Source organism: Hippopotamus amphibius, unplaced genomic scaffold (assembly GCF_030028045.1).
Source record: "Hippopotamus amphibius kiboko isolate mHipAmp2 unplaced genomic scaffold, mHipAmp2.hap2 scaffold_293, whole genome shotgun sequence".
Classification (NCBI taxonomy): Eukaryota; Metazoa; Chordata; class Mammalia; order Artiodactyla; family Hippopotamidae; genus Hippopotamus; species Hippopotamus amphibius.
The window spans coordinates 39,127-65,026 of NW_026648412.1; the positions used below are offsets into that span (position 1 = coordinate 39,127).

At 60.2% G+C, this 25,900-nt stretch overlaps 11 non-coding genes across 11 annotated transcripts; 6 read left to right on the forward strand and 5 right to left on the reverse strand.

Annotated features, from left to right (window-relative positions):
- Window positions 1-5,767: 5,767 nt before the first annotated feature.
- Window positions 5,768-5,838, reverse strand: TRNAG-GCC (transfer RNA glycine (anticodon GCC)). Its single transcript has one exon. It is a non-coding gene; the product is annotated as a tRNA-Gly (tRNA).
- A 1,635-nt stretch (window positions 5,839-7,473) lies between these two features.
- On the reverse strand, window positions 7,474-7,556 carry TRNAL-CAG (transfer RNA leucine (anticodon CAG)). Its single transcript has one exon. It is a non-coding gene; the product is annotated as a tRNA-Leu (tRNA).
- A 571-nt stretch (window positions 7,557-8,127) lies between these two features.
- Window positions 8,128-8,199, forward strand: TRNAD-GUC (transfer RNA aspartic acid (anticodon GUC)). The gene has a single exon. It is a non-coding gene; the product is annotated as a tRNA-Asp (tRNA).
- Window positions 8,200-9,000: 801 nt separating this feature from the next.
- Window positions 9,001-9,072, forward strand: TRNAG-UCC (transfer RNA glycine (anticodon UCC)). Its single transcript has one exon. It is a non-coding gene; the product is annotated as a tRNA-Gly (tRNA).
- Window positions 9,073-9,348: 276 nt separating this feature from the next.
- TRNAE-CUC (transfer RNA glutamic acid (anticodon CUC)) lies at window positions 9,349-9,420 on the forward strand. Its single transcript has one exon. It is a non-coding gene; the product is annotated as a tRNA-Glu (tRNA).
- A 5,871-nt stretch (window positions 9,421-15,291) lies between these two features.
- On the reverse strand, window positions 15,292-15,362 carry TRNAG-GCC (transfer RNA glycine (anticodon GCC)). The gene has a single exon. It is a non-coding gene; the product is annotated as a tRNA-Gly (tRNA).
- Window positions 15,363-16,998: 1,636 nt separating this feature from the next.
- On the reverse strand, window positions 16,999-17,081 carry TRNAL-CAG (transfer RNA leucine (anticodon CAG)). The gene has a single exon. It is a non-coding gene; the product is annotated as a tRNA-Leu (tRNA).
- A 564-nt stretch (window positions 17,082-17,645) lies between these two features.
- Window positions 17,646-17,717, forward strand: TRNAD-GUC (transfer RNA aspartic acid (anticodon GUC)). The gene has a single exon. It is a non-coding gene; the product is annotated as a tRNA-Asp (tRNA).
- Window positions 17,718-18,522: 805 nt separating this feature from the next.
- On the forward strand, window positions 18,523-18,594 carry TRNAG-UCC (transfer RNA glycine (anticodon UCC)). The gene has a single exon. It is a non-coding gene; the product is annotated as a tRNA-Gly (tRNA).
- Window positions 18,595-18,868: 274 nt separating this feature from the next.
- TRNAE-CUC (transfer RNA glutamic acid (anticodon CUC)) lies at window positions 18,869-18,940 on the forward strand. Its single transcript has one exon. It is a non-coding gene; the product is annotated as a tRNA-Glu (tRNA).
- A 5,883-nt stretch (window positions 18,941-24,823) lies between these two features.
- On the reverse strand, window positions 24,824-24,894 carry TRNAG-GCC (transfer RNA glycine (anticodon GCC)). The gene has a single exon. It is a non-coding gene; the product is annotated as a tRNA-Gly (tRNA).
- Window positions 24,895-25,900: the final 1,006 nt, after the last annotated feature.

Genomic DNA, 25,900 nt, shown 5'->3' on the forward strand with positions numbered 1-25,900 from the left:
TCCAGCCCAAGCCCTGCCACGCAACCCTTTTGGCCGCACTGGAGCGCTCGCCCACGCCAGGCCCTCCACATCCCGCCTCCTCCTTCTCGGACCCTTGCCTCAGCCCCAAACACGACGGCCCGGGGCAGCCTCTCTCCCCGCCGAGGCTGTGGCCACGAGCAAACGCCCCCACCTGCGTTTGGACTCTCCGGCAGCACGACTTCTGCCACGACGCATCTCACCGCTGACGACCCATCCCGTCTTCCTTCCTGAGGGGCTGGTGTTGGTGCTGCTGCTGCTGCTGCCTCTGCTGCCCCTGGTGGCGGCGGTGGCAGTCCTGGTGCGGTGCTGGGGCTGGAGCCGCTGCTGCTGCTGCTGCTGCTGCTGCTGTTTGTGGTAAAGGTGGTGGTGGTGGCGGCAGTGGTGGTGATGACAGTGCGGGTGGGGCGGGGGGGTGATGGCAGTGCAGGTGGGGATGGGGGTGGGGGTGGGGGTGCGGATGGCGGTGGGGGGGGGTCGGCATGGAGGGGTGGGGGTGGAGGGTCCCATTGAGTGCCAGCACCTGCGACGCGGATCCATCGGGAAGGTGCAGGAGAGGGATCTCCATCTCCAAGTCGGGCCACTTGCAGGGACTCCGGCCGCTTCCTCGTGGGCCAGGTCCTGGACTGCCTGTGACTCCCGTGGCCCGGTGGTGGGCTCCAAGGGCGTCCTGGTCTTGAGCGGGCCATGGGAGCAGAGAGGCGGACCAAGGCACCCCGGAGGCAGAGATGTGAAAATGAATCCAAACACGTGCCAGGAGTTACACCGCCAGGCAGTGGAAGTCAGAGCGCAGGCAGATACCGGAGGTCAGCCGTGAAGACGGAGCCAAGCAGGTGGGATGCGGTGGAAGCAGATGCGTGACAGGGTGGACCACCAGCTAATATCGCATTCCAGGTGCGTGACCAACGCTCTCAACCCTATCACAGTGAGGCAAGAATGTGACCGTGCATACGTCCCTCCCTCCCCCAGAGCAAAGACACACACCCACGTGCGCGCGCGCACACATACACCGCTCCCCTAGACATGACTTCTCATGGTTTCCCATTCTCACCGTTCCTGTCTGTCTATCCAGGATATGCGCTGTCCTCCTTCGCAGCCCGTCCTCACCTTCTCCTAAGGATTCTCCCCAAGGTAAGTCCTCAGTCCCCATTCAGCCCAAGCTTGGGCACCTCTGTCGCCAAAGGCTTTAACGTCTGCTCACAGATTGTTTCCTTCAGAGGCAAATGGGACAGCCGGTGACGTGCACCGACCTGCCGTGGTGGTGTCACACTCGGTGCATTTGGACAACTGCAGGTCCCCTGTGGAAAGGAGCGAGAGTGGGCAGATGGGGCTTCCCATCACTGCAGGAAGTTTCCTCGGTGGCCTTGCTGGTACCTTGGGGCTGTGTGACAGTGCGGGAGGAAGGTGTTCGTGGCCGTTGGTGGTGGTCACCCCATGTGGATTAGGGAACGGAGCAAAACAGCCCTGTGGAGAGAGGGTGGTGGTGAGCCGCTTGCTGGGAGGTGGGAGGAAGGGCCTGGGGTGTCTGGCTGGAGCAGGGGCGGGCACGGAGGTATTGGGCTTGCAGGGACCTGGCCGGGAGAGCTGCTGGCCACTCAGGCAGAGGCTCTGCAGAAGCTTGGGACGGTGGTGGCACCGGTGCTGGTACGTGTGTGCGGGTAGGTCAGATCTGGGGTACGGGGGGAGCTGGAGTAGCAGGGGGTCTGAGGAGCGCTGGCGGAAGGGAGACTTCCAGGCAGGGCGTGTGAGAGTCGGGCCTGGGGTACAAGGGTATGGTGCGGGGTAGAGTGGGCCGAGCCTGCCGGCTAGGAGGAAGGGCGGGTGGCAAGCCGGGTATGTGAGTGGGCTGTGGTGCGAGGAGGATGGTGGGAGAGGACGCCATCGGGGCAGGGTGGTGGGTGAGCTTGCCAGACTGGTGCGCTGTGCTGCAAGGCGGTCAGGCGAACCACTGGGCTGGGACTGGGGGCGGTGGGTAAGAAGCCGGCAAGAGAGAAACAGAAACGCAGGATGCGAAAGGGGCGAGGTGTGGTCCGAATGGGGTGGGGGCGTTCTACTGCCCCAGAGACATAAATCGCCTGTCATCAAGAGAAAACATCCAGTCTCATGTGAGTGTGATTGCGTGGGGCTGGGGGTGGGGGTGGGGGTGAGGGTGGAGGTTCAGATTTCAAGAGGCCAAAGGAGAGCTTCCATATGATCCAGCAGTCCCATTCCTGGGTACGTGCCCGGAAAAGACGAAACTCTAATGCCAAACGATACGAGTACCTCCATGTTCGCAGCAGCATTATGTGCAATAGCCAAGGTGGAAAATACACAACCGCCCATCAGCAGACGGCTGGCACAAGATGTGGTATCTGTGTAGCATGGATTATTTCTCAGCCATGAGGAAAAAGAATGAAATATTGCCATTAGCCACCACAAGGATGGTCCCAGAGACTACTAGACTTAGCGAAAGAAGTCCGACAGAAAAGGACAAGATATGTGGAAACTAAAACCTATTCCACATGAATCTATGTGCGAAACAGACTCACAGACATAGAAAACCAAATGATGGTTCCCCAAGGGGAAAGGGAGAAGTGGAGTCATAAATCAGAAGCTGAAAGGAATGGATACACACTACTATGTGTGAGGGAGAAAGCAGCAAGGATATACAGAATAACTCGGGGAATAATATTCACTATCTTCTAGCAAACTGCACTAGAAATCAAGCCGAAAAAATATTAGCCATGGAAAATAGTCTCCCTTTGCTGTGCATGTGAAATTCACACGATATTGTTCATCAGCTGTGCTCCCCAAGCACAAGTACATAGAAGTAAATCACTAATCACTTAGAGAGAGAGAGAGATCAGTGACGAAATACAGAAAGAGGAGAAAGACAAGCTATCATATGATCCAGCAATCCCAATCCTCGGGACACACCCGGGAAAGAGAGAAACTATACCTTGAAAAGAGACATGAACCCCCATGTTCACAGCAGCACTATGTGCTATAGCCAAGACATGGAAAACGTACTGTGGAATATTACTCAGCCATCAAAAAAGAATGAAATAGTGCCATGTGCAGCAAAAAGGATGGACCTAGAGAAGATTACACTTAGTGAAGTAAGTCCAACAGCGAGGGAGAGAGATATGTGGAATCTAAACAATAATACCAATGAATCTATGTGCAAAACAGAAACAGAGTCACAGACGTAGAACACAAACTGATGCTTACCCAAGGCGAAAGGGAGGAGTGGAAGAATAAGTTGGGAGCTGCGATGAACAGACACACCGTACAATACAGAAAAGAGATCAAGTAACGAGGATATAGAGAATAGCACAGGGAATAAGAGTCAGTATCTTCTGGTACCCCATTATGGAAATAAACCTGAAAATACATCATCTATGGAAAATAGTATCTCCCTGCTGTGCACCTGAAACTAACACACTATTGTCAATCAACTATACTTCCACTACTGCAGCTACTACTCTACAGAAAGGAAGGAAGGAAGGAAGGAAGGAAGGAAGGAAGGAAGGAAGGAAGGGAGCGAGGAAGGGGTGGAGGGAGGGAGGAAGGAAGAAGCAAAGAAGGAAAGACAAATGAAAGAAAGAAAAACCAAGCAAGCAGCAAAGGAAGAAGCAAGCAAGCAAGAAAGAAGGAAGGAAGGATAGAAGCAAGAAATAAAGGAAGGAAGAAGGAAGGAAGGAAAGGAAATGAAAGAAAGAAAAAGCAAGCAAGGAAGAAGCGAAGAAAGAAAAAAGAAAGAAGGACAGGTGAGCTGTCATATGATCTAGCAATCCCAATCCTCAGTACACATCTGGAAAAGACAAAAGCTCTAATTTGAAAAGATGCATGCACCCTCATGTTCATAGCAGCACTGTGTGCCATAGCCAAGACGTGGAAAACACCCAAGTGCTCATCAACAGACGGCAGTCGCAAGAAGATGTGCTGTACGTGCACGCCAGTGTTCACTGCAGCACTATTTACAAGAGCCGGGACGTGGAAGCAACCTAAATGTCCATCAACAGGTGAATGGGTAAAGAAGATGTGGTACATATACGCGATTGAATATTACTCAGCTGTAAAAAGGAACGCAGTTGGGACATTTGTCGAGACATGGATGGACCTAGAGACTGTCATACAGAGTGAAGTGAGTCAGAAAGAGAAAAACAAATATCGTGTGTTAACACATGTAAACGGAATAAAGAAAAACGGTACCCATCAACCGGTTTGCAAGGCAGAAATAGAGACACAGATGTAGAGAACAGACATATAGACACCAAGTGGGGAAAGGGGGGCGGGGGGTTGTGGTGGGATGAACTGGCAGGTTGGGATTGCCATATATACATTACTAATAAGAAAAGAAGTATCAAATTGTACACTTTCAATATATGCAGTTTATCGTATGTCCATTGTATCTCAGTAAAAGCTCTTAAGGAAGAAAGAAAAAGAAGATGTGCTGCATGTGTAGTATGCAACATTCCTCAGCCATAGAAAGCAATGAAACCTTGCCATTTGGCGCAACCTGGATGGTCCTAGAGAATATTACACTTAGTAAAGTAAGTCTGACTGAGGATAAAGGTACGTGGAATCTAAAAACTGCAACGAAGTGAACCTTTGTGCAAAACAAAGAGAGACTCACAGACGTAGAAAACACACGTGTGGTTACCCAAGGGGAAAGTGTAGGGGAGGGACATATTTGGAGGTGGGGTTGGGGTTAAAGGAGAGGCAACAGTATCCCTAAAGCAGAGAAGCAGCAAGGATTTTACTGCCTAGCACCAGGAACTAGCTTCATATCTCCTAAGAAACCGTACTGGAAAATAACCTGAAAAAGCACATTTCACTGAATCGCTTCGCTGTACACCTGACACGAACACAGTATTGTAAATCAACTCTACTTCTACTTAGCTAGGACACAAACAAACAAACACAAACAATCCAAACAGATCAAGGAGGCCACCGGGAGAAATGCAAGAGTAGGATCTTTGACAACGTAGGAATTGGAAAGGATCAGGGAAGGAGTGGGGAGATAGGGGGTGGGATGGGGGTGTTGGGTGGAGTAGCGGTGGTGGTGAGGGCGCGGCCTGAGGTGGTGGTGCTGTCCGGAGCAGCCATGATGCTGTCGGTAGGAGGAGAGGTTCAGGGGAGGGGGGGTGGTCGTGGGGGTGGTGATGGTGGTGGTGGTACTAGTGGTGGAGGAGTGGGCGGTGTTGGAAACATATTTCTGCTGAGGGACAAAACATGAATACAGAGTGCGGTTTGCCATGGCATCGTGGACTTCTCTGGAACTCCTCGTGCAAGACAATGCTTCGGGGACTCTCTAGGACAATGGGCTGTATCACTGCCCGAGGTGGCACCTTCCTTGCTGCTGGTTGTGCAAACACGGTATCGTTTTCGGAGTGTGGGCAGAGGGAGCCAGAGAGCTTGGAGAGGTGGTGAAAGGTGAAGAGATGGGGCGCGCCGGTGCTAGTGTGGGGTATTGCTTACGGGGCAAGGAGTGACGCAAGTGTGGGGTCAGGGTGAGGAAGAGCACAAGCCCAAGCAAGGTGTCCGGGCGCTAGAGTGGCAGAGCGCGCGAGGTGTCAGGTGGTGGAGGCTTGGCTCCGCAGTGTGTGTCGGGTGGGGGGGCGTCCGCGTGGGAAGGACAGGCCGGCAGGTGCGGTGGAGAGCTGCGGGTGGGAGCGAGCTGTGGCAGGCCCGGTGCCTTGGGCGTGGGAGCGGGGACGCCTAGCTCCGCTTTGGGGCTGCGGGAACCAAAAGGCGACGCTGCGGCTGCATGGGCCGGGAATCGAACCCGGGCCTCCCGCGTGGCAGGCGAGAATTCTACCACTGAACCACCCATGCACCGAGGGCGCCTGGCGCCCGATGCTGCCCCAGCGCTGCTCGCAGCCAAGAGCCCGATACTGGGCGCCGCTTGCCCGAGGGCCTCTGCTCCGTTTGCGCAGGAGGCCGACGGCCCACCCCAGTGACAGGCTCCGGGCACGTGGGCGACCCCAGGGCGCCAGGCGGTCGAGAGGACAGAGGGACGGAGGGACGCAGGCGGGCTCGGCCCATCCTGCGCTTTCTCTGCCGTCCACGGCCGCCGCGAGGCTGTCGCTGTCGCCAGAGGAAGCCAGGAGCGGAAGCAGCCCGACCCGCGCCCGAATCGCAGGCAGGGCCGGCGAGGCGAGGCGAGGCGAGGCGCGGCGGCTGCGGCTGAGGGCCGAGTTTCGTCTCGGTGACCGCCAGGTCCCGACCCCAAGTCCCTCTGGCGGCTGGCTTTCTTGCCGCTGCGGGGCGGGCGAGGGCGGCCAGGGGTGGGGGTGGGATGGGAGTGGGGCAGGCATCGGAGCTCGCGCGGGGCCGGGGTCGGGGCCGCGAGCGCCGGAGATGGGCCCCCGGGAGCGCCGCCGCCACCGAGCAGACGCTCAGGCCCAAGGACCACAGGTGCCTGGGCCTCGCTGCTGCGCTCTGGCCCAGCCCTCTCCCGAGGGGTCCCGCTCTGAGGCGTTGGTCGTGAGAGGAGCGACGCGCCAGGGTGCGGTTAGGTCCGGCCGGGGCAGCGGCTTCCCCGGGCAACGTGCGCTGTGGCGCCCAAGGGGGTGGCCCGGGCTGAGGGCCGGACGTCTGTGGGCGGGTGACGGGGCGTCCAGGGCGCACGCTCTCTCCTCGCTGGAGCACTCTTCCCGGGAGCGACTCCTGCGCCAGGCCTCCTGCAGGGAGGGCCCGGTGGTCCCTGGCCCAGCAGGAAGCTGGGCTGCCTGCGTGCTGGGAGGCAGGCAGCTGTGGCCCAGCCGAGGCCCCAAGGCCAATACGCACCGAGGGCACGCACCCCAGGCCGGCAAGACGGCGTCGGCCACCTCCGCGTGGCCGTGGGGGGAATGGAATGGGCAGGCGGGCCGGCGGGGCTGGCGCAAGGGACAGGATGTTGGACGGAGGGAGAGCTGCTGGTGGCGGACGTGGCAGCAAGGCTGGGAGAGTGAGCCCGCTGTTCACCAGGCAGAAGTCGGGCAGGCGGAAGGCGGGCGAGGAGTCGAGGGCTTTGCACCCGCGTCTGGTGTGTGTGTGGCGGTGGCGGGGTGCAGCGGGTGCAGTGGGAGTGGGAGCGAGGGACGGAGGGCGGAAGGAAGGAAGGGAGGGAGGGAAGGAGAAAAACTAGCAGCAGCAGCAGCAGCAGCAGCAGCAGCAAGCAAGCAGGTGAGGAAAGATGTGGTGCGAAGGACTGAAGGTTGGTGGTGTGGGTGCAGGTAGGAGGGGGCGTACTGGCTGGGCGGGAGGGCGTGTGTCCGGGAGGCTTCCAACTGGGCCATTTCTGCCAAGCCCGCGGGCGGGTGGGCAGGAAGCGCGGCCGTGGCGGAGAGGGTCCCGCGTGTGAGAGGCACGGATGTCCGGGCCTGAGTTTGGAGAGGCCGCAAGAGTGCAGTGCGCCAACGGAGAGGAAGGCGGTCAAGGGCTGCCAGAGGGACGGGTGCGTTAGTGGGGCGGGCCAAAAGGCTGGCTTGTCAGGAGTGGGATTCGAACCCACGCCTCCAGGGGAGACTGCGACCTGAACGCAGCGCCTTAGACCGCTCGGCCATCCTGACGGCGGGCCGGAGCGGGCGCGTCGCCGCTCGGCTGGCTGGGACCCGCCGCGACGCCAACAGCGGTGCCCTTGGCTGGACGCGGTGCTCCGCGCCAGGCGGGCGGCCGTCTGGCTGAGCAACGCACCGGGCGCGCGGTGGCCGACGGCGAGCGAGGCCTGCCGACGCGCCTGGCTCCGGCGCGGTGGCGGCCTCGCCCACCCCTGGCCCCGGACCGCGCCCGGCCGCGTCGGGCCAGCGCGTGCCGGCAGCACCCTCCCGCGCCTCTCTTCGCCGGACGGGGCACGGCGCACGCCCAGGCCCTCCTCGAAGCCTCGCTTGGCCTGTCGGGCCCCCTGCACCCGGCGCGATCCCCGCGTTGGAGGCAACAGGCAGCGCGCACTGGCAGGTGTCAGCGCCACGCGGGTCCGCGTCCCTGTCGGGGCCGGGGGCTGCTGCTTTGGACGACGCGGTTGGTTTGGTGTCGGGTCGGGTCGGGCACGCGCCCGGCGTCCGTGGTGGGCAGAGGGCAGAGGGCAGAGGGAGGCGCCGGCAGGCAGCCCAGAGCGGCCGGGCGCCCCGGCGGTCGCCGCCGTCCTCGTTAGTATAGTGGTGAGTATCCCCGCCTGTCACGCGGGAGACCGGGGTTCGATTCCCCGACGGGGAGGCAGCACGCCCTCTTTTTGATGGCCGGCGCCGCGCTCGGTCCTGCCGCCCGGCCCCCAAGGGCCCTTCTCCTCCCGTCGCCGTCCGCCCTCCAGCGAGGCCAGCGCGTGCCTAGCCTGCCCGCCCTGCACCCCCTGCAGCCCTCCAGCCCTTCCTCCTCGCCGGGCGCTCGGTCGCCACGGCGAGCCAGGGCCTCCTCTCGACCCCACAACCGCCCGACGACATCGCGGCCCGTCCGAAGGGGCGGCCTCACTGGGCTCCTTGCGGAGCGCCGCACAGCCGCGCAGCTCTGCACAGCGGGCGGGCCGGGTGGGTGGCGGATGAGCGCCGTCCCCTGTCGGTGCGGGAGGCGGCCTGGCCCCGCGCCGGGGGGAGAAGGGCCTTGGGGAGCCAGGTGCTGGAGGACGCGTCCCCCGGGGTGGGGGTGAGGGCGGGGGCGGGGGGTGGCCCGCGGCGTGAAGCCGAGGCCCCGGGAGCAGCAAGGCAGCGAGAGCGCCCCCCTGAGGCGGTCGGGCCGGTGGACTAGGGCAGCTGCGGAGGGCTGGCGCGGCTGGGGCTCCGGGCGGTCGTTGGTGTCGCCTGTGGCAGCACGGAGCTGCCGGCTGGCGGGGCGTCGGGGCAGGGCTGCTCCAGGCGGCGGAGGCGGAGGAGGGGGAGGAGGGGGAGGAGGACCAGGAGGAGGAGGAGGAGGGACAGGAGGAGGAGGAGGAGGACGAGGAGGAGGAGACGGCGGCCGAGGCGGCGGCGAGAGTGCGGTCGGGCGAGCCCGGGGCCGGCGTCTGCGGGCGGCCCGGGCTGTGCAGCGTTGGTGGTATAGTGGTGAGCATAGCTGCCTTCCAAGCAGTTGACCCGGGTTCGATTCCCGGCCAACGCAGTGGGCCGACCTTTTGCCGAGCTCCGCGGGCCTCGGGCCCCGGGCCTGGGAGGGAGAGCCGGGAGCGGGGAGCTAGCTGGCCCTTCGCGGCTTTTCGCGTGTGTGCGAGAAGCAGGCGCGCAGTGTTTTGCGGCTGCGGCCAGCAGGAAGAACGCGAGGGCACGTGCACTGCCAGGAGCGGCGCGGGGACTGGACTTGGGGGAGCCGGGTCTTGGCGCCGAGGTGGCGCGGCGCGGGCGCTATGGGGCGAGGAGCAGCGAGTGGCAGGCCTGGCGCTCCCTGGTGGTCTAGTGGTTAGGATTCGGCGCTCTCACCGCCGCGGCCCGGGTTCGATTCCCGGTCAGGGAAGCCCTTCTTCTGCCTCTCGGCCTCCCACCGTCCCGCGCCCCCTTTTAGCCAGCCCACGCTTGCTCCGCCGCCTCGGAGCCCCGCCAGCAGCCGCCCGCCACCGTCCACCTCCAGCCCAAGCCCTGCCACGCAACCCTTTTGGCCGCACTGGAGCGCTCGCCCACGCCAGGCCCTCCACATCCCGCCTCCTCCTTCTCGGACCCTTGCCTCAGCCCCAAACACGACGGCCCGGGGCAGCCTCTCTCCCCGCCGAGGCTGTGGCCACGAGCAAACGCCCCCACCTGCGTTTGGACTCTCCGGCAGCACGACTTCTGCCACGACGCATCTCACCGCTGACGACCCATCCCGTCTTCCTTCCTGAGGGGCTGGTGTTGGTGCTGCTGCTGCTGCTGCCTCTGCTGCCCCTGGTGGCGGCGGTGGCAGTCCTGGTGCGGTGCTGGGGCTGGAGCCGCTGCTGCTGCTGCTGCTGCTGCTGCTGTTTGTGGTAAAGGTGGTGGTGGTGGCGGCAGTGGTGGTGATGACAGTGCGGGTGGGGCGGGGGGGTGATGGCAGTGCAGGTGGGGATGGGGGTGGGGGTGGGGGTGCGGATGGCGGTGGGGGGGGGTCGGCATGGAGGGGTGGGGGTGGAGGGTCCCATTGAGTGCCAGCACCTGCGACGCGGATCCATCGGGAAGGTGCAGGAGAGGGATCTCCATCTCCAAGTCGGGCCACTTGCAGGGACTCCGGCCGCTTCCTCGTGGGCCAGGTCCTGGACTGCCTGTGACTCCCGTGGCCCGGTGGTGGGCTCCAAGGGCGTCCTGGTCTTGAGCGGGCCATGGGAGCAGAGAGGCGGACCAAGGCACCCCGGAGGCAGAGATGTGAAAATGAATCCAAACACGTGCCAGGAGTTACACCGCCAGGCAGTGGAAGTCAGAGCGCAGGCAGATACCGGAGGTCAGCCGTGAAGACGGAGCCAAGCAGGTGGGATGCGGTGGAAGCAGATGCGTGACAGGGTGGACCACCAGCTAATATCGCATTCCAGGTGCGTGACCAACGCTCTCAACCCTATCACAGTGAGGCAAGAATGTGACCGTGCATACGTCCCTCCCTCCCCCAGAGCAAAGACACACACCCACGTGCGCGCGCGCACACATACACCGCTCCCCTAGACATGACTTCTCATGGTTTCCCATTCTCACCGTTCCTGTCTGTCTATCCAGGATATGCGCTGTCCTCCTTCGCAGCCCGTCCTCACCTTCTCCTAAGGATTCTCCCCAAGGTAAGTCCTCAGTCCCCATTCAGCCCAAGCTTGGGCACCTCTGTCGCCAAAGGCTTTAACGTCTGCTCACAGATTGTTTCCTTCAGAGGCAAATGGGACAGCCGGTGACGTGCACCGACCTGCCGTGGTGGTGTCACACTCGGTGCATTTGGACAACTGCAGGTCCCCTGTGGAAAGGAGCGAGAGTGGGCAGATGGGGCTTCCCATCACTGCAGGAAGTTTCCTCGGTGGCCTTGCTGGTACCTTGGGGCTGTGTGACAGTGCGGGAGGAAGGTGTTCGTGGCCGTTGGTGGTGGTCACCCCATGTGGATTAGGGAACGGAGCAAAACAGCCCTGTGGAGAGAGGGTGGTGGTGAGCCGCTTGCTGGGAGGTGGGAGGAAGGGCCTGGGGTGTCTGGCTGGAGCAGGGGCGGGCACGGAGGTATTGGGCTTGCAGGGACCTGGCCGGGAGAGCTGCTGGCCACTCAGGCAGAGGCTCTGCAGAAGCTTGGGACGGTGGTGGCACCGGTGCTGGTACGTGTGTGCGGGTAGGTCAGATCTGGGGTACGGGGGGAGCTGGAGTAGCAGGGGGTCTGAGGAGCGCTGGCGGAAGGGAGACTTCCAGGCAGGGCGTGTGAGAGTCGGGCCTGGGGTACAAGGGTATGGTGCGGGGTAGAGTGGGCCGAGCCTGCCGGCTAGGAGGAAGGGCGGGTGGCAAGCCGGGTATGTGAGTGGGCTGTGGTGCGAGGAGGATGGTGGGAGAGGACGCCATCGGGGCAGGGTGGTGGGTGAGCTTGCCAGACTGGTGCGCTGTGCTGCAAGGCGGTCAGGCGAACCACTGGGCTGGGACTGGGGGCGGTGGGTAAGAAGCCGGCAAGAGAGAAACAGAAACGCAGGATGCGAAAGGGGCGAGGTGTGGTCCGAATGGGGTGGGGGCGTTCTACTGCCCCAGAGACATAAATCGCCTGTCATCAAGAGAAAACATCCAGTCTCATGTGAGTGTGATTGCGTGGGGCTGGGGGTGGGGGTGGGGGTGAGGGTGGAGGTTCAGATTTCAAGAGGCCAAAGGAGAGCTTCCATATGATCCAGCAGTCCCATTCCTGGGTACGTGCCCGGAAAAGACGAAACTCTAATGCCAAACGATACGAGTACCTCCATGTTCGCAGCAGCATTATGTGCAATAGCCAAGGTGGAAAATACACAACCGCCCATCAGCAGACGGCTGGCACAAGATGTGGTATCTGTGTAGCATGGATTATTTCTCAGCCATGAGGAAAAAGAATGAAATATTGCCATTAGCCACCACAAGGATGGTCCCAGAGACTACTAGACTTAGCGAAAGAAGTCCGACAGAAAAGGACAAGATATGTGGAAACTAAAACCTATTCCACATGAATCTATGTGCGAAACAGACTCACAGACATAGAAAACCAAATGATGGTTCCCCAAGGGGAAAGGGAGAAGTGGAGTCATAAATCAGAAGCTGAAAGGAATGGATACACACTACTATGTGTGAGGGAGAAAGCAGCAAGGATATACAGAATAACTCGGGGAATAATATTCACTATCTTCTAGCAAACTGCACTAGAAATCAAGCCGAAAAAATATTAGCCATGGAAAATAGTCTCCCTTTGCTGTGCATGTGAAATTCACACGATATTGTTCATCAGCTGTGCTCCCCAAGCACAAGTACATAGAAGTAAATCACTAATCACTTAGAGAGAGAGAGAGATCAGTGACGAAATACAGAAAGAGGAGAAAGACAAGCTATCATATGATCCAGCAATCCCAATCCTCGGGACACACCCGGGAAAGAGAGAAACTATACCTTGAAAAGAGACATGAACCCCCATGTTCACAGCAGCACTATGTGCTATAGCCAAGACATGGAAAACGTACTGTGGAATATTACTCAGCCATCAAAAAAGAATGAAATAGTGCCATGTGCAGCAAAAAGGATGGACCTAGAGAAGATTACACTTAGTGAAGTAAGTCCAACAGCGAGGGAGAGAGATATGTGGAATCTAAACAATAATACCAATGAATCTATGTGCAAAACAGAAACAGAGTCACAGACGTAGAACACAAACTGATGCTTACCCAAGGCGAAAGGGAGGAGTGGAAGAATAAGTTGGGAGCTGCGATGAACAGACACACCGTACAATACAGAAAAGAGATCAAGTAACGAGGATATAGAGAATAGCACAGGGAATAAGAGTCAGTATCTTCTGGTACCCCATTATGGAAATAAACCTGAAAATACATCATCTATGGAAAATAGTATCTCCCTGCTGTGCACCTGAAACTAACACACTATTGTCAATCAACTATACTTCCACTACTGCAGCTACTACTCTACAGAAAGAAGGAAGGAAGGAAGGAAGGAAGGAAGGAAGGAAGGAAGGGAGCGAGGAAGGGGTGGAGGGAGGGAGGAAGGAAGAAGCAAAGAAGGAAAGACAAATGAAAGAAAGAAAAACCAAGCAAGCAGCAAAGGAAGAAGCAAGCAAGCAAGAAAGAAGGAAGGAAGGATAGAAGCAAGAAATAAAGGAAGGAAGAAGGAAGGAAGGAAAGGAAATGAAAGAAAGAAAAAGCAAGCAAGGAAGAAGCGAAGAAAGAAAAAAGAAAGAAGGACAGGTGAGCTGTCATATGATCTAGCAATCCCAATCCTCAGTACACATCTGGAAAAGACAAAAGCTCTAATTTGAAAAGATGCATGCACCCTCATGTTCATAGCAGCACTGTGTGCCATAGCCAAGACGTGGAAAACACCCAAGTGCTCATCAACAGACGGCAGTCGCAAGAAGATGTGCTGTACGTGCACGCCAGTGTTCACTGCAGCACTATTTACAAGAGCCGGGACGTGGAAGCAACCTAAATGTCCATCAACAGGTGAATGGGTAAAGAAGATGTGGTACATATACGCGATTGAATATTACTCAGCTGTAAAAAGGAACGCAGTTGGGACATTTGTCGAGACATGGATGGACCTAGAGACTGTCATACAGAGTGAAGTGAGTCAGAAAGAGAAAAACAAATATCGTGTGTTAACACATGTAAACGGAATAAAGAAAAACGGTACCCATCAACCGGTTTGCAAGGCAGAAATAGAGACACAGATGTAGAGAACAGACATATAGACACCAAGTGGGGAAAGGGGGGCGGGGGGTTGTGGTGGGATGAACTGGCAGGTTGGGATTGCCATATATACATTACTAATAAGAAAAGAAGTATCAAATTGTACACTTTCAATATATGCAGTTTATCGTATGTCCATTGTATCTCAGTAAAAGCTCTTAAGGAAGAAAGAAAAAGAAGATGTGCTGCATGTGTAGTATGCAACATTCCTCAGCCATAGAAAGCAATGAAACCTTGCCATTTGGCGCAACCTGGATGGTCCTAGAGAATATTACACTTAGTAAAGTAAGTCTGACTGAGGATAAAGGTACGTGGAATCTAAAAACTGCAACGAAGTGAACCTTTGTGCAAAACAAAGAGAGACTCACAGACGTAGAAAACACACGTGTGGTTACCCAAGGGGAAAGTGTAGGGGAGGGACATATTTGGAGGTGGGGTTGGGGTTAAAGGAGAGGCAACAGTATCCCTAAAGCAGAGAAGCAGCAAGGATTTTACTGCCTAGCACCAGGAACTAGCTTCATATCTCCTAAGAAACCGTACTGGAAAATAACCTGAAAAAGCACATTTCATCACTGAATCGCTTCGCTGTACACCTGACACGAACACAGTATTGTAAATCAACTCTACTTCTACTTAGCTAGGACACAAACAAACAAACACAAACAATCCAAACAGATCAAGGAGGCCACCGGGAGAAATGCAAGAGTAGGATCTTTGACAACGTAGGAATTGGAAGGATCAGGGAAGGAGTGGGGAGATAGGGGGTGGGATGGGGGTGTTGGGTGGAGTAGCGGTGGTGGTGAGGGCGCGGCCTGAGGTGGTGGTGCTGTCCGGAGCAGCCATGATGCTGATGGTAGGAGGAGAGGTTCAGGGGAGGGGGGGTGGTCGTGGGGTGGTGATGGTGGTGGTGGTACTAGTGGTGGAGGAGTGGGCGGTGTTGGAACATATTTCTGCTGAGGGACAAAACATGAATACAGAGTGCGGTTTGCCATGGCATCGTGGACTTCTCTGGAACTCCTCGTGCAAGACAATGCTTCGGGGACTCTCTAGGACAATGGGCTGTATCACTGCCCGAGGTGGCACCTTCCTTGCTGCTGGTTGTGCAAACACGGTATCGTTTTCGGAGTGTGGGCAGAGGGAGCCAGAGAGCTTGGAGAGGTGGTGAAAGGTGAAGAGATGGGGCGCGCCGGTGCTAGTGTGGGGTATTGCTTACGGGGCAAGGAGTGACGCAAGTGTGGGGTCAGGGTGAGGAAGAGCACAAGCCCAAGCAAGGTGTCCGGGCGCTAGAGTGGCAGAGCGCGCGAGGTGTCAGGTGGTGGAGGCTTGGCTCCGCAGTGTGTGTCGGGTGGGGGGGCGTCCGCGTGGGAAGGACAGGCCGGCAGGTGCGGTGGAGAGCTGCGGGTGGGAGCGAGCTGTGGCAGGCCCGGTGCCTTGGGCGTGGGAGCGGGGACGCCTAGCTCCGCTTTGGGGCTGCGGGAACCAAAAGGCGACGCTGCGGCTGCATGGGCCGGGAATCGAACCCGGGCCTCCCGCGTGGCAGGCGAGAATTCTACCACTGAACCACCCATGCACCGAGGGCACCCGGCGCCCGATGCTGCCCCAGCGCTGCTCGCAGCCAAGAGCCCGATACTGGGCGCCGCTTGCCCGAGGGCCTCTGCTCCGTTTGCGCAGGAGGCCGACGGCCCACCCCAGTGACAGGCTCCGGGCACGTGGGCGACCCCAGGGCGCCAGGCGGTCGAGAGGACAGAGGGACGGAGGGACGCAGGCGGGCTCGGCCCATCCTGCGCTTTCTCTGCCGTCCACGGCCGCCGCGAGGCTGTCGCTGTCGCCAGAGGAAGCCAGGAGCGGAAGCAGCCCGACCCGCGCCCGAATCGCAGGCAGGGCCGGCGAGGCGAGGCGAGGCGAGGCGCGGCGGCTGCGGCTGAGGGCCGAGTTTCGTCTCGGTGACCGCCAGGTCCCGACCCCAAGTCCCTCTGGCGGCTGGCTTTCTTGCCGCTGCGGGGCGGGCGAGGGCGGCCAGGGGTGGGGGTGGGATGGGAGTGGGGCAGGCATCGGAGCTCGCGCGGGGCCGGGGTCGGGGCCGCGAGCGCCGGAGATGGGCCCCCGGGAGCGCCGCCGCCACCGAGCAGACGCTCAGGCCCAAGGACCACAGGTGCCTGGGCCTCGCTGCTGCGCTCTGGCCCAGCCCTCTCCCGAGGGGTCCCGCTCTGAGGCGTTGGTCGTGAGAGGAGCGACGCGCCAGGGTGCGGTTAGGTCCGGCCGGGGCAGCGGCTTCCCCGGGCAACGTGCGCTGTGGCGCCCAAGGGGGTGGCCCGGGCTGAGGGCCGGACGTCTGTGGGCGGGGTGACGGGGCGTCCAGGGCGCACGCTCTCTCCTCGCTGGAGCACTCTTCCCGGGAGCGACTCCTGCGCCAGGCCTCCTGCAGGGAGGGCCCGGTGGTCCCTGGCCCAGCAGGAAGCTGGGCTGCCTGCGTGCTGGGAGGCAGGCAGCTGTGGCCCAGCCGAGGCCCCAAGGCCAATACGCACCGAGGGCACGCACCCCAGGCCGGCAAGACGGCGTCGGCCACCTCCGCGTGGCCGTGGGGGGAATGGAATGGGCAGGCGGGCCGGCGGGGCTGGCGCAAGGGACAGGATGTTGGACGGAGGGAGAGCTGCTGGTGGCGGACGTGGCAGCAAGGCTGGGAGAGTGAGCCCGCTGTTCACCAGGCAGAAGTCGGGCAGGCGGAAGGCGGGCGAGGAGTCGAGGGCTTTGCACCCGCGTCTGGTGTGTGTGTGGCGGTGGCGGGGTGCAGCGGGTGCAGTGGAGTGGGAGCGAGGGACGGAGGGCGGAAGGAAGGAAGGGAGGGAGGGAAGGAGAAAAACTAGCAGCAGCAGCAGCAGCAGCAGCAGCAGCAAGCAAGCAGGTGAGGAAAGATGTGGTGCGAAGGACTGAAGGTTGGTGGTGTGGGTGCAGGTAGGAGGGGGCGTACTGGCTGGGCGGGAGGGCGTGTGTCCGGGAGGCTTCCAACTGGGCCATTTCTGCCAAGCCCGCGGGCGGGGTGGGCAGGAAGCGCGGCCGTGGCGGAGAGGGTCCCGCGTGTGAGAGGCACGGATGTCCGGGCCTGAGTTTGGAGAGGCCGCAAGAGTGCAGTGCGCCAACGGAGAGGAAGGCGGTCAAGGGCTGCCAGAGGGACGGGTGCGTTAGTGGGGCGGGCCAAAAGGCTGGCTTGTCAGGAGTGGGATTCGAACCCACGCCTCCAGGGGAGACTGCGACCTGAACGCAGCGCCTTAGACCGCTCGGCCATCCTGACGGCGGGCCGGAGCGGGCGCGTGGCTGGCTGGGACCCGCCGCGACGCCAACAGCGGTGCCCTTGGCTGGACGCGGTGCTCCGCGCCAGGCGGGCGGCCGTCTGGCTGAGCAACGCACCGGGCGCGCGGTGGCCGACGGCGAGCGAGGCCTGCCGACGCGCCTGGCTCCGGGCGCGGTGGCGGCCTCGCCCACCCCTGGCCCCGGACCGCGCCCGGCCGCGTCGGGCCAGCGCGTGCCGGCAGCACCCTCCCGCGCCTCTCTTCGCCGGACGGGGCACGGCGCACGCCCCAGGCCCTCCTCGAAGCCTCGCTTGGCCTGTCGGGCCCCCTGCACCCGGCGCGATCCCCGCGTTGGAGGCAACAGGCAGCGCGCACTGGCAGGTGTCAGCGCCACGCGGGTCCGCGTCCCTGTCGGGGCCGGGGGCTGCTGCTTTGGACGACGCGGTTGGTTTGGTGTCGGGTCGGGTCGGGCACGCGCCCGGCGTCCGTGGTGGGCAGAGGGCAGAGGCAGAGGGAGGCGCCGGCAGGCAGCCCAGAGCGGCCGGGCGCCCCGGCGGTCGCCGCCGTCCTCGTTAGTATAGTGGTGAGTATCCCCGCCTGTCACGCGGGAGACCGGGGTTCGATTCCCCGACGGGGAGGCAGCACGCCCTCTTTTTGATGGCCGGCGCCGCGCTCGGTCCTGCCGCCCGGCCCCCAAGGGCCCTTCTCCTCCCGTCGCCGTCCGCCCTCCAGCGAGGCCAGCGCGTGCCTAGCCTGCCCGCCCTGCACCCCCTGCAGCCCTCCAGCCCTTCCTCCTCGCCGGGCGCTCGGTCGCCACGGCGAGCCAGGGCCTCCTCTCGACCCCACAACCGCCCGACGACATCGCGGCCCGTCCGAAGGGGGCGGCCTCACTGGGCTCCTTGCGGAGCGCCGCACAGCCGCGCAGCTCTGCACAGCGGGCGGGCCGGGTTGGGTGGCGGATGAGCGCCGTCCCCTGTCGGTGCGGGAGGCGGCCTGGCCCCCGCGCCGGGGGGAGAAGGGCCTTGGGGAGCCAGGTGCTGGAGGACGCGTCCCCCGGGGTGGGGGTGAGGGCGGGGGCGGGGGGTGGCCCGCGGCGTGAAGCCGAGGCCCCGGGAGCAGCAAGGCAGCGAGAGCGCCCCCCTGAGGCGGTCGGGCCGGTGGACTAGGGCAGCTGCGGAGGGCTGGCGCGGCTGGGGCTCCGGGCGGTCGTTGGTGTCGCCTGTGGCAGCACGGAGCTGCCGGCTGCGGGGGCGTCGGGGCAGGGCTGCTCCAGGCGGCGGAGGCGGAGGAGGGGGAGGAGGGGGAGGAGGACCAGGAGGAGGAGGAGGAGGGACAGGAGGAGGAGGAGGAGGACGAGGAGGAGGAGACGGCGGCCGAGGCGGCGGCGAGAGTGCGGTCGGGCGAGCCCGGGGGCCGGCGTCTGCGGGCGGCCCGGGCTGTGCAGCGTTGGTGGTATAGTGGTGAGCATAGCTGCCTTCCAAGCAGTTGACCCGGGTTCGATTCCCGGCCAACGCAGTGGGCCGACCTTTTGCCGAGCTCCGCGGGCCTCGGGCCCCGGGCCTGGGAGGGAGAGCCGGAGCGGGGAGCTAGCTGGCCCTTCGCGGCTTTTCGCGTGTGTGCGAGAAGCAGGCGCGCAGTGTTTTGCGGCTGCGGCCAGCAGGAAGAACGCGAGGGCACGTGCACTGCAGGAGCGGCGCGGGGACTGGACTTGGGGGAGCCGGGTCTTGGCGCCGAGGTGGCGCGGCGCGGGCGCTATGGGGCGAGGAGCAGCGAGTGGCAGGCCTGGCGCTCCCTGGTGGTCTAGTGGTTAGGATTCGGCGCTCTCACCGCCGCGGCCCGGGTTCGATTCCCGGTCAGGGAAGCCCTTCTTCTGCCTCTCGGCCTCCCACCGTCCCCGCGCCCCCTTTTAGCCGGCCCACGCTTGCTCCGCCGCCTCGGAGCCCCGCCAGCAGCCGCCCGCCACCGTCCACCTCCAGCCCAAGCCCTGCCACGCAACCCTTTTGGCCGCACTGGAGCGCTCGCCCACGCCAGGCCCTCCACATCCCGCCTCCTCCTTCTCGGACCCTTGCCTCAGCCCCAAACACGACGGCCGGGGCAGCCTCTCTCCCCGCCGAGGCTGTGGCCACGAGCAAACGCCCCCACCTGCGTTTGGACTCTCCGGCAGCACGACTTCTGCCACGACGCATCTCACCGCTGACGACCCATCCCGTCTTCCTTCCTGAGGGGCTGGTGTTGGTGCTGCTGCTGCTGCTGCCTCTGCTGCCCCTGGTGGCGGCGGTGGCAGTCCTGGTGCGGTGCTGGGGCTGGAGCCGCTGCTGCTGCTGCTGCTGCTGCTGCTGTTTGTGGTAAAGGTGGTGGTGGGTGGCGGCAGTGGTGGTGATGACAGTGCGGGTGGGGCGGGGGGGTGATGGCAGTGCAGGTGGGGATGGGGGGTGGGGGTGGGGGTGCGGATGGCGGTGGGGGGGGGGTCGGCATGGAGGGGTGGGGTGGTGGAGGGTCCCATTGAGTGCCAGCACCTGCGACGCGGATCCATCGGGAAGGTGCAGGAGAGGGATCTCCATCTCAAGTCGGGCCACTTGCAGGGACTCCGGCCGCTTCCTCGTGGGCCAGGTCCTGGACTGCCTGTGACTCCCGTGGCCCGGTGGTGGGCTCCAAGGGCGTCCTGGTCTTGAGCGGGCCATGGGAGCAGAGAGGCGGACCAAGGCACCCCGGAGGCAGAGATGTGAAAATGAATCCAAACACGTGCCAGGAGTTACACCGCCAGGCAGTGGAAGTCAGAGCGCAGGCAGATACCGGAGGTCAGCCGTGAAGACGGAGCCAAGCAGGTGGGATGCGGTGGAAGCAGATGCGTGACAGGGTGGACCACCAGCTAATATCGCATTCCAGGTGCGTGACCAACGCTCTCAACCCTATCACAGTGAGGCAAGAATGTGACCGTGCATACGTCCCTCCCCTCCCCCAGAGCAAAGACACACACCCACGTGCGCGCGCGCACACATACACCGCTCCCCTAGACATGACTTCTCATGGTTTCCCATTCTCACCGTTCCTGTCTGTCTATCCAGGATATGCGCTGTCCTCCTTCGCAGCCCGTCCTCACCTTCTCCTAAGGATTCTCCCAAGGTAAGTCCTCAGTCCCCATTCAGCCCAAGCTTGGGCACCTCTGTCGCCAAAGGCTTTAACGTCTGCTCACAGATTGTTTTCCTTCAGAGGCAAATGGGACAGCCGGTGACTGTGCACCGACCTGCCGTGGTGGTGTCACACTCGGTGCATTTGGACAACTGCAGGTCCCCTGTGGAAAGGAGCGAGAGTGGGCAGATGGGGCTTCCCATCACTGCAGGAAGTTTCCTCGGTGGCCTTGCTGGTACCTTGGGGCTGTGTTGACAGTGCGGGAGGAAGGTGTTCGTGGCCGTTGGTGGTGGTCACCCCATGTGGATTAGGGAACGGAGCAAAACAGCCCTGTGGAGAGAGGGTGGTGGTGAGCCGCTTGCTGGGAGGTGGGAGGAAGGGCCTGGGGTGTCTGGCTTGGAGCAGGGGCGGGCACGGAGGTATTGGGCTTGCAGGGACCTGGCCGGGAGAGCTGCTGGCCACTCAGGCAGAGGCTCTGCAGAAGCTTGGGACGGTGGTGGCACCGGTGCTGGTACGTGTGTGCGGGTAGGTCAGATCTGGGGTACGGGGGGAGCTGGAGTAGCAGGGGGTCTGAGGAGCGCTGGCGGAAGGGAGACTTCCAGGCAGGGGCGTGTGAGAGTCGGGCCTGGGGTACAAGGGTATGGTGCGGGGTAGAGTGGGCCGAGCCTGCCGGCTAGGAGGAAGGGCGGGTGGCAAGCCGGGTATGTGAGTGGGCTGTGGTGCGAGGAGGATGGTGGGAGAGGACGCCATCGGGGCAGGGTGGTGGGTGAGCTTGCCAGACTGGTGCGCTGTGCTGCAAGGCGGTCAGGCGAACCACTGGGGCTGGGACTGGGGGCGGTGGGTAAGAAGCCGGCAAGAGAGAAACAGAAACGCAGGATGCGAAAGGGGCGAGGTGTGGTCCGAATGGGGTGGGGGCGTTCTACTGCCCCAGAGACATAAATCGCCTGTCATCAAGAGAAAACATCCAGTCTCATGTGAGTGTGATTGCGTGGGGCTGGGGGTGGGGGTGGGGGTGAGGGTGGAGGTTCAGATTTCAAGAGGCCAAAGGAGAGCTTCCATATGATCCAGCAGTCCCATTCCTGGGTACGTGCCCGGAAAAGACGAAACTCTAATGCCAAACGATACGAGTACCTCCATGTTCGCAGCAGCATTATGTGCAATAGCCAAGGTGGAAAATACACAACCGCCCATCAGCAGACGGCTGGCACAAGATGTGGTATCTGGTGTAGCATGGATTATTTCTCAGCCATGAGGAAAAAGAATGAAATATTGCCATTAGCCACCACAAGGATGGTCCCAGAGACTACTAGACTTAGCGAAAGAAGTCCGACAGAAAAGGACAAGATATGTGGAAACTAAAACCTATTCCACATGAATCTATGTGCGAAACAGACTCACAGACATAGAAAACCAAATGATGGTTCCCCAAGGGGAAAGGAGAAGTGGAGTCATAAATCAGAAGCTGAAAGGAATGGATACACACTACTATGTGTGAGGGAGAAAGCAGCAAGGATATACAGAATAACTCGGGGAATAATATTCACTATCTTCTAGCAAACTGCACTAGAAATCAAGCCGAAAAAATATTAGCCATGGAAAAATAGTCTCCCTTTGCTGTGCATGTGAAATTCACACGATATTGTTCATCAGCTGTGCTCCCCAAGCACAAGTACATAGAAGTAAATCACTAATCACTTAGAGAGAGAGAGAGATCAGTGACGAAATACAGAAAGAGGAGAAAGACAAGCTATCATATGATCCAGCAATCCCAATCCTCGGGACACACCCGGGAAAGAGAGAAACTATACCTTGAAAAGAGACATGAACCCCCATGTTCACAGCAGCACTATGTGCTATAGCCAAGACATGGAAAACGTACTGTGGAATATTACTCAGCCATCAAAAAAGAATGAAATAGTGCCATGTGCAGCAAAAAGGATGGACCTAGAGAAGATTACACTTAGTGAAGTAAGTCCAACAGCGAGGGAGAGAGATATGTGGAATCTAAACAATAATACCAATGAATCTATGTGCAAAACAGAAACAGAGTCACAGACGTAGAACACAAACTGATGCTTACCCAAGGCGAAAGGGAGGAGTGGAAGAATAAGTTGGGAGCTGCGATGAACAGACACACCGTACAATACAGAAAAGAGATCAAGTAACGAGGATATAGAGAATAGCACAGGGAATAAGAGTCAGTATCTTCTGGTACCCCATTATGGAAATAAACCTGAAAATACATCATCTATGGAAAATAGTATCTCCCTGCTGTGCACCTGAAACTAACACACTATTGTCAATCAACTATACTTCCACTACTGCAGCTACTACTCTACAGAAAGGAAGGAAGGAAGGAAGGAAGGAAGGAAGGAAGGAAGGAAGGGAGCGAGGAAGGGGTGGAGGGAGGGAGGAAGGAAGAAGCAAAGAAGGAAAGACAAATGAAAGAAAGAAAAACCAAGCAAGCAGCAAAGGAAGAAGCAAGCAAGCAAGAAAGAAGGAAGGAAGGATAGAAGCAAGAAATAAAGGAAGGAAGAAGGAAGGAAGGAAAGGAAATGAAAGAAAGAAAAAGCAAGCAAGGAAGAAGCGAAGAAAGAAAAAAGAAAGAAGGACAGGTGAGCTGTCATATGATCTAGCAATCCCAATCCTCAGTACACATCTGGAAAAGACAAAAGCTCTAATTTGAAAAGATGCATGCACCCTCATGTTCATAGCAGCACTGTGTGCCATAGCCAAGACGTGGAAAACACCCAAGTGCTCATCAACAGACGGCAGTCGCAAGAAGATGTGCTGTACGTGCACGCCAGTGTTCACTGCAGCACTATTTACAAGAGCCGGGACGTGGAAGCAACCTAAATGTCCATCAACAGGTGAATGGGTAAAGAAGATGTGGTACATATACGCGATTGAATATTACTCAGCTGTAAAAAGGAACGCAGTTGGGACATTTGTCGAGACATGGATGGACCTAGAGACTGTCATACAGAGTGAAGTGAGTCAGAAAGAGAAAAACAAATATCGTGTGTTAACACATGTAAACGGAATAAAGAAAAACGGTACCCATCAACCGGTTTGCAAGGCAGAAATAGAGACACAGATGTAGAGAACAGACATATAGACACCAAGTGGGGAAAGGGGGGCGGGGGGTTGTGGTGGGATGAACTGGCAGGTTGGGATTGCCATATATACATTACTAATAAGAAAAGAAGTATCAAATTGTACACTTTCAATATATGCAGTTTATCGTATGTCCATTGTATCTCAGTAAAAGCTCTTAAGGAAGAAAGAAAAAGAAGATGTGCTGCATGTGTAGTATGCAACATTCCTCAGCCATAGAAAGCAATGAAACCTTGCCATTTGGCGCAACCTGGATGGTCCTAGAGAATATTACACTTAGTAAAGTAAGTCTGACTGAGGATAAAGGTACGTGGAATCTAAAAACTGCAACGAAGTGAACCTTTGTGCAAAACAAAGAGAGACTCACAGACGTAGAAAACACACGTGTGGTTACCCAAGGGGAAAGTGTAGGGGAGGGACATATTTGGAGGTGGGGTTGGGGTTAAAGGAGAGGCAACAGTATCCCTAAAGCAGAGAAGCAGCAAGGATTTTACTGCCTAGCACCGGGAACTAGCTTCATATCTCCTAAGAAACCGTACTGGAAAATAACCTGAAAAAGCACATTTCACTGAATCGCTTCGCTGTACACCTGACACGAACACAGTATTGTAAATCAACTCTACTTCTACTTAGCTAGGACACAAACAAACAAACACAAACAATCCAAACAGATCAAGGAGGCCACCGGGAGAAATGCAAGAGTAGGATCTTTGACAACGTAGGAATTGGAAAGGATCAGGGAAGGAGTGGGGAGATAGGGGGTGGGATGGGGGTGTTGGGTGGAGTAGCGGTGGTGGTGAGGGCGCGGCCTGAGGTGGTGGTGCTGTCCGGAGCAGCCATGATGCTGTCGGTAGGAGGAGAGGTTCAGGGGAGGGGGGGTGGTCGTGGGGGTGGTGATGGTGGTGGTGGTACTAGTGGTGGAGGAGTGGGCGGTGTTGGAAACATATTTCTGCTGAGGGACAAAACATGAATACAGAGTGCGGTTTGCCATGGCATCGTGGACTTCTCTGGAACTCCTCGTGCAAGACAATGCTTCGGGGACTCTCTAGGACAATGGGCTGTATCACTGCCCGAGGTGGCACCTTCCTTGCTGCTGGTTGTGCAAACACGGTATCGTTTTCGGAGTGTGGGCAGAGGGAGCCAGAGAGCTTGGAGAGGTGGTGAAAGGTGAAGAGATGGGGCGCGCCGGTGCTAGTGTGGGGTATTGCTTACGGGGCAAGGAGTGACGCAAGTGTGGGGTCAGGGTGAGGAAGAGCACAAGCCCAAGCAAGGTGTCCGGGCGCTAGAGTGGCAGAGCGCGCGAGGTGTCAGGTGGTGGAGGCTTGGCTCCGCAGTGTGTGTCGGGTGGGGGGGCGTCCGCGTGGGAAGGACAGGCCGGCAGGTGCGGTGGAGAGCTGCGGGTGGGAGCGAGCTGTGGCAGGCCCGGTGCCTTGGGCGTGGGAGCGGGGACGCCTAGCTCCGCTTTGGGGCTGCGGGAACCAAAAGGCGACGCTGCGGCTGCATGGGCCGGGAATCGAACCCGGGCCTCCCGCGTGGCAGGCGAGAATTCTACCACTGAACCACCCATGCACCGAGGGCGCCTGGCGCCCGATGCTGCCCCAGCGCTGCTCGCAGCCAAGAGCCCGATACTGGGCGCCGCTTGCCCGAGGGCCTCTGCTCCGTTTGCGCAGGAGGCCGACGGCCCACCCCAGTGACAGGCTCCGGGCACGTGGGCGACCCCAGGGCGCCAGGCGGTCGAGAGGACAGAGGGACGGAGGGACGCAGGCGGGCTCGGCCCATCCTGCGCTTTCTCTGCCGTCCACGGCCGCCGCGAGGCTGTCGCTGTCGCCAGAGGAAGCCAGGAGCGGAAGCAGCCCGACCCGCGCCCGAATCGCAGGCAGGGCCGGCGAGGCGAGGCGAGGCGAGGCGCGGCGGCTGCGGCTGAGGACCGAGTTTCGTCTCGGTGACCGCCAGGTCCCGACCCCAAGTCCCTCTGGCGGCTGGCTTTCTTGCCGCTGCGGGGCGGGCAAGGGCGGCCAGGGGTGGGGGTGGGATGGGAGTGGGGCAGGCATCGGAGCTCGCGCGGGGCCGGGGTCGGGGCCGCGAGCGCCGGAGATGGGCCCCCGGGAGCGCCGCCGCCACCGAGCAGACGCTCAGGCCCAAGGACCACAGGTGCCTGGGCCTCGCTGCTGCGCTCTGGCCCAGCCCTCTCCCGAGGGGTCCCGCTCTGAGGCGTTGGTCGTGAGAGGAGCGACGCGCCAGGGTGCGGTTAGGTCCGGCCGGGGCAGCGGCTTCCCCGGGCAACGTGCGCTGTGGCGCCCAAGGGGGTGGCCCGGGCTGAGGGCCGGACGTCTGTGGGCGGGTGACGGGGCGTCCAGGGCGCGCGCTCTCTCCTCGCTGGAGCACTCTTCCCGGGAGCGACTCCTGCGCCAGGCCTCCTGCAGGGAGGGCCCGGTGGTCCCTGGCCCAGCAGGAAGCTGGGCTGCCTGCGTGCTGGGAGGCAGGCAGCTGTGGCCCAGCCGAGGCCCCAAGGCCAATACGCACCGAGGGCACGCACCCCAGGCCGGCAAGACGGCGTCGGCCACCTCCGCGTGGC